The sequence below is a fragment of the Populus euphratica genome, unplaced genomic scaffold, assembly GCF_000495115.2.
Source record: "Populus euphratica unplaced genomic scaffold, PopEup_1.0 scaffold674.1, whole genome shotgun sequence".
Lineage (NCBI taxonomy): Eukaryota > Viridiplantae > Streptophyta > Magnoliopsida > Malpighiales > Salicaceae > Populus > Populus euphratica.
This window is the reverse complement of record NW_011500543.1, coordinates 73,092-81,067: the sequence shown is the minus strand read 5'-3', so window position 1 is coordinate 81,067 and position 7,976 is coordinate 73,092.

Here is a 7,976-nt window from a genome sequence, read left to right as displayed (position 1 = left end):
AAAGAAATCTCTCATGATATGGACAAATTGCCCAAAGATTTTGACATCAAATTAAAGGAGTTGAGTTGATCTATTCAAGGTAGCAAATTCATAATTATAAACGAAAATAAATATTTATATATTTGTCATAATTTACTCATTCCATGTCCCTAAATTTTTCTTTTCTTTTCAACAAACCCCCTCTTGCTTTGTTGCTATTGGCTTCTCTTTTGATATGTTAGTCCCAACAAATTTTATTTTTTTATTTTTCAAATAAAGAGCAACGCTCTCTTTCAACGACAAACCAATTTTAAAAATGCCACAAGAAGTGCCGGCTAAGCTAACGAAGGTTTTAAGAAGTGTTTAATACATCAAAACCTTGATCAAGGCACGGTTAAATGAACGTCAAGATCAACCATCGGATCACCAACTGCTGATCACAGCCATTAAATACATTGAATCATATCCTATCCAACGGGTCCAAGAATGTTCAGCAATGCCGTACCTGTGAAATATATCGTAGAGAATCACCCATCATCACTTGTATTTATAATAACCCGCTCCCGCAGTGCTTATGTCTGGGACCCACATTTCAGGTCCCTACAAGAAACACTGCTCAACAACATGTCCTGGTCCAGAACAAACCCAATCCCACGCGCCCATGAATTGAAATTACGCTTTTGCCCACATCTTCAGACTTGTGCTTAGTTTGGCTGCACCATTTTTTTTCTTTTGGTTTCTGGTTCGTAGATGATTGTTTTTTATTATGAAAAATCTTTTAAATGAAAATAGAATTATTATTCCTAATTTTTATATTTAATATTTTAGAATCTTATCCTAATTCCGAATTAAAAGGGAATATAGTGGTAATAATTAATTTGAAAAAAAAAATGACACTATTTTTAATTTTCATGATTATTATCATAATTTCTGAAATGATTTTACTTTTAGATATTCAAATTCATTTAACTGTAAAGTAGTGTGAATAACATAATTTGTATGCATTTCTCATGCAACTTCATGTATCTTGCATAACTTCTGGTTTAATATACAAAAAGAGTCATGCATAGATAATATTTTATAGTAAAAAAAGCTAAATGGTATAAAAATTGCTTGATGTGATCTAGTCAACTCAAAAAGCTAAAAATTAACTTGAATAACTATATGAAAACATAATTTGACTAAAAAAGATTCAAAATGACATTTTTTAAAAAAAATATTGAAATGACAACATATTAAATTAATACATGTTAACTTTTTAAATCCAAGAACCAAGTCATAAGATCTCAAGTCATAAGATTTATTAGCCTCATGTAAAGCAAATTAAAATAAATTATGAAACTTAATTTTCAATCTACTTGCTATTAAATGATGGAATTGAAAAAATAAAAATAAAAAAGAGGAAAAAAAATACAAGTTAGACTGTCAAATCCATGATTTAGGTTATAAGACTAGGATAATCCCATAAAAAGTAAATTGAAATAAATTATGAAGTATAATTCTCAATCAATTCAATGTTGAAGGAATATTTAAAAAAATCAATTTAAAAAAAAAGATACAAACAACAATTCAAGTCCACCCGGGTTAACCTATCAAACTCATGATTTGAGTCATGATACCAGGATAAACTCATATAAAATAAACAAAGAAAACAACTCGAGTCATTCTAGGTTAACCAGTTAAGCTCGCGATCGAGGATATAGCCTCATAGAAAGCATATTGAATAAATTATGAAGTATAATTTATAATAAATTCATTATTGAATAATGAAATTAAATAAAAAAAATTATAAAATAACCTAAGTTTACTGGGGCTAACTCGCAAAACTCATAACCCAAATTATAAGATCGGAATAACCTCATAAAAAAGTAAAATAAATGAAAACATCTAGTCCCTAATCAAACCAATGTTAAAAATGTTAAAGGATGAAATTGAATAAAAAGTATCAATTAAAAAGAGATTAAAAAAACTTAATTCAATCTAGTTGACTCGCTCAATCTGTGACTTAGATTATGAAACTAAAATAACCACTTAGAAAACATACTACAAAATATAACAAAACTTAATCTCTAATAAATCAAACATTAAAGGATAAAATTATATATAAAAAAACATATATTTAAAAAAAGTAAAAAAAAATATTATTGCAATGAATAGTATTTTGTGAGGTGATGTCCAGTAAAAACACAATCTCTTTTAGTTTTCATTAAAATTTTATAAAGTAGTAACTTTTAATTTACTCTTAAATAATTCTGTATAATATATAAAATATTTTAAGATATTAATATATCCATAATGTCTTGTATCTTAAATGCTTAAGAATTGTCATATTTATATCATGATGAAGAGATATTATGTGTTTTTCATAATTGTAAATATATTAGATTGTTAAATGATAATGTTTAATTTATTATTACAAAAGCATTCAAAACATAAATATATACAAATAAAACTCATGTTAAACATGATTTCAACATAATTATAATAAAATAATTCAAATTTTCAATTGATATAAAACCAAAGCACTCTATGCATGACAACAACAACAACAATTATGCTTAAATTAAAATAAATAAAGGTTCTTATTTGTTGAATGCATTTTAAAGCAATGAAACTCTTTATTGTCGTCAATGATAAATCATTTGAATGTATTACTTTTTATTTGTGCAACTAAATTGTTTGTAATATATTTCCTAAGATTTCAACAATAACATCTTAGTTTAGATATAATTTTAAACAATATCTTTAAATAGAAAATTATGCAAATTAAATATTTCTGAAAAAGATGAACTTAAGTTCTAGATTTTAGAAAAAAAGCCAAAGCATTAAAAAAGAATAAAACACTAAAATATGAGGTGAAAAGGAGTGTATAGAAATTTTGAAAAACATTGTTTCAAATTCTTCATTCACCTTTATTTATTTTTTATAGTGAATTTTGGAAGTTAAAATATTAAAAAATTTAATTCTCACCATTCAACCTTTGATTAGCTACTATAAATCAAGAATTAAATATGAACATAGTGGATATAAATATTTAGATTCAAATTTATATAAAATGCTTATGGAAAAGACTATTAACATTCTTGGCTGGACTTGAAAAAATAATGGGTTGGAAGAAATAATTTTTCATTGACTAAACCAAGCTTAAGTTTTATGAATACAAAATAATTTTTTGTAGCCCAAAACATTATTTTACAATAAGTCCTAACCTAGACCTAGTTTGAAGCTTAGGCTTGCCTAACGCATATATGTTTAAACTCAAATGCCATTTTACTTAGGTCTTCTCCTTTTTGGATGTTATTTGGGCTCAATTTTAACTTAATTTTTCATTTTATAAACACCAAGAAAGTTTTATATTTTTTTCTATACGGAATAGAAAACTTTAAAGAGTTTTGAGTTTCAACAAAACATGTCAACTAAGAATTTTTTTAGATCAATTTATTATCCATTCATAATTTATTTAAATCATGTTAATGCTCTATATTAAAAAGCATATGTTGAAAATTAAATTTTAAAAAAGTTTAAACCTTAAAAGTATGAAAATTAAATTTTAAAAAAGTTTTAACCTCAAAAGTGAGTTGACTCTACTTTTAATTTGACCTCAAATATGCTAATTACCGATACTCTTTAAACAAATTTTCAGCATTATTAAGGTGTATATTTAATTAGACAAGGACTAGTTAGGTTATTTACACGTTGTTGCGGACTACTTTTAAAAACATGATTTTCTTTTAATTGTGAGACAATTGAAAGAAAAAGAGCACTTTTTAAGCATCTAATTAAGAGTTTGTAGCATTAAAAGATATATAATTTGGCTTTTTAGCAAAGGATAAGTAACATGCAAAAAACTAACTTAAATTATCTTGAATTTCACATAAGAATCAAATAATAAAATTTAAATGGACATCAATCTAATATGCGCATTGTTTGAGCAACTCAAAACAAAAGGCGGCGCGATGAACAAAAAAAATATGAAAGCCCAAGTTTTGAGTGAAAAGTGAAGTCCCAACAATTGTTAATAAGTAAAGAGTAACAAATGCTTGTCAACTCCTTGTTATTATAAAGACCTAAATAACTTAGTTAAATGTTTAGAAAAATACTTTATATATTCATCTAATTGTTTGGATCTAACGTATAAAATGAGAATGATATATATTTCAAACACTCACTTTAGAAAGTAATTTTTTCTTAAGAGAAAACAACTTAAGTGCACCTAGAGCCTTTAAACATTTTTGGACAAGCATTGGCCAAATAGTTTCCTCTACCAGATTCTTCACACACATACATAAAGAAAAAAAAACTCCTACATGTAAATAAAAAACTTATGTATACATCTAATTAAACAACCAAGCAAAAAATAATGTTTAAGATATCTAATATTACAACACAAGTAATTTACCTTATCATGTTTAATCAATTTTCCTGTCAAAATAATTTTGTAATAGAAAAACACATAAAATTTATAATAGAAATTGACACATGTATAAAATTTACTGAACAATAATTAAAAAAATAATGCAAGGCTGCACACATGAAAACTCTTATAAAAAAATAAATATAAAAAACATTAATCTATATAAAATTAAAAAAACGACAGGTGAATCATATCTACCTAAACATAAACCAAAAATTCATTTGAAAAAATATCCACAGTATTAATTTTTTAAAAACTTACAAATTAAAAAAAAAACTAGGTAAGGCATTTACAGGCTTGATAAATTATGTTTTTGGATCTAACAAGTATGCTTGACACGCTTTAACTTGGATTTAGTAAACATATCAAATCCACATTACTTTAGACTTGGCTGCTTGTTATGTCCACGTACTTTGGCCATGGATGATGATAAATCATGGAGCCTTGAGTCTGGAAACATACCATGCTCATGTTACTTGGGTCTGACAATCATGCTAGATCCTATTATTTTGGATTTGGGTGATCGTCATGTTCATGCATTTTAGACTTGGCTAGCACCCAGTTTAGGTGCCTTGGATCTGATAAATAAACTCTACCAAGTTTACTTGAGTTTGTCAATCATGTCTGACCTATGTTTATTTGGGTCTAGTAAGTATATTAGTCCCACCTTGCTTTGGACTTGGTTGATCACCATCTCCACGTACTTTGAACTTGGTTGACGCCACATCCAAGTACCTTGAGTTTGACAGACATGTCAAACTCATTTCTTATTTCGTCCTTATTCCTTTTATTGAAGTTTTGTTTTGTTTAAATTTCTCCTTCAATTACAATTTCTTATATGTTTTGTTTTTCATTTCAGTTCTCATTATTTTAATTTGTTATCTTTTATTCCTTTTTAGTTTTAGTCCTTCTAAATCTGTTCTTATTTTTTGTTGGCGTTTCAGAATCCATCATTTTTGTTTTGGCTTTTTTTTTGTCCTTTTTCTCTTTTGCGTGAGCTTTATTTGTTTACAATTCAACCCTTTAATTTTAATTTTTGTAAATTATATTTTTCAATTCAGTCCTTCTACTTTTGATTTATTATTTTTCCCTTCACTTTTTTCTCAAAGTTCTTATAGTTTTTAATTTTACTCTTCAAATCAAATTTATGGTCTTTTTCAATGGTAATAATATTGTTTTTCAAATTTATTATTATTAATAAACAACAATAAGTAAACATGTTTGATTCATGTTTACTTAAGTCTGGCAAACATGCTAGACCCACTTGACTTTGGACTTGGCTAACTACCATGTCCACACACTCTGAATTTAGCGCTAACAAAGTCTAGATCCCTTAAGTTTGGCAAATACCTTGATTCTTATACCCCACATGCTATTTACAATAAAGCTATACGGAAACGAGGAAAACACTCATACATACAACCTTGTTTTTGTTGAAACTCAAGGGTAATTTTGTATTTAAACTATTTCAATTAAAAAAAACAGAGAAGCTCCTCAACACATGTATATTCCTTTTTTAATGGCATGGTTGTATCTTCACTGTTTATTTTTTAAAAAAAAGACAAAAATAGCCCCCAACCTAAAGGTTAAAATTTTGTCTTGAAAGGCAAATAAGTATTTATACTGTAGCCCAAAAAAACTATTTTATTCTTGATTATTCTTTTAATGTCAAATGTACTCTATGAAAAAGACAATCAAAGACAATCATACCTCTAACTGCATGTTTAATAAGTTTCTTTAATAAGGATAATCTTATTATTACACCACTTCAATTCACAATAATATGTATTTAGGTGAATACTGAAAAAGTGACCAATCATACATCGACTCTTTTAGCATTTTTTTGTAATACTAACCATTTACGGGTCTTCTTGTGATATGATAAACAAGTTAATTTGGATCCATAAAAGTAAAAGTAAAAGGAACTTCACGACTTGGTTTTACTTCCTTGTATCTCTCGTATGAACTCTTATATGTGAAAAGGATTCCCTCCACACAGTAGAAGCATTTGTGTTGCTAGTGATACTTGACAAATTGGATACCAAATACTCATTTATATCAGATGCATTATCCAAATAATTACAAGATTTATGAATTTCTAATACTAAAATAGCATCTCATCTTTATCTCTATTGATTTCGAGGTGTGGAAAATCTAGTGGGGGGCTATTTAGATGACTCCTATTAGCTTATACGAAGGGAGTAGAACATGTTTTGGATGATGTGGCTACCTAAGAACAACAATGTACTAAATGATGTTGCCTTGAATTGGATAATCCTTTTCCTTTGATTCTTCACAAGATAGCTAATCGAGTTAAGTATTAATAATCATTTTATATATACTAAGAATGATCTTTTACAAAACTCAGATGGAAGAAAGCTCTGGTCTAATCCACCTAGAAGCCAACTAGCTCCTACAAGAAGTGTAATTTATATGAATTTAAACTAGCTCCTACAAGAAGTGTAATTTATATTGATTTAATTTTTAAAGTAATTTTTTATTTAGAAATATATTAAAATTATATTTTTTTCGATATTAACTCATCAAAATATCAAAAAAACACTAAAAAAATTAATTGAAAACTATTTTTTTCTTAAATCCTTAAAATCACTGCGATGCTTTAGAAAAGCCTTGACCAAGTAGAATTTCTTCGAACCTCATTACACTTCAATTATATTCTTCTAACTCTTTGTAGTCATCACCTTCTCTCACATCCTTAGAGCGGCTAGTGACTTGGTTGATTGCATAGTAAAGGAAAGTAAAATAAAAAAAACTTTTATCGTGAAATGAGATTAGTTACTCTTAAAAAGAAGAAGATAAGATAGTGTTTGCAGTGCAATGAGATTAATTACTCAAATATGATTTTTTAATATAAATAACTATCATAATTATAAAGCAATTGGCTAATTTACAAAAAAATAATACAAATTTGTACCTTGGATTAAGTCAATCATAATCACTTATTTCTTGCAAAATAAATAATATTTATTTTTTATTGAGGAAACAAGTCACTTTTTGAGTTATAATTGTACAATAATGTAGTGAATAATATAGTTAGTTAAGCTATTAAATAATAAAATAATTTTGCTATGATATAATAAATGAATAAAAATATTTAATAATTTATAACTTAAATTTACTATAATTATAATGCCTTCAAACAATCATAGAGATTATCTATTATATTTAAGATTAGGAGATGCAATTGAACAAATAAAAACAAAGATAAATTGAAAAATGTGGGGATCCCTCCTCCTCATGGTCTCTTTGCTTTTGATGTGAGTTTTGAAGAAAAATGCTGTTTATTATCTCTTTTCTGGCTAAGTTGTTGGGAGTGCTGATGTGAGTTTTGAAGAAAAATGCTGTTTTTTTATCTCTTTTCTAAGATGTTGGGAGTGTGTGCCACAGTTTTAAAATCTAAGTGTTAATTTAAGAGACATAAAAAGGATGCTTGAAAGTGTAATTATATCATAGCAAAATATTTCATAAACAAAAACATTTTACTTTTGTTTTGTTTGGAAAAATATTTTACAATGATATCCCTTTAAAAATTTATAATGCTACTCTTATTAATAATAACACA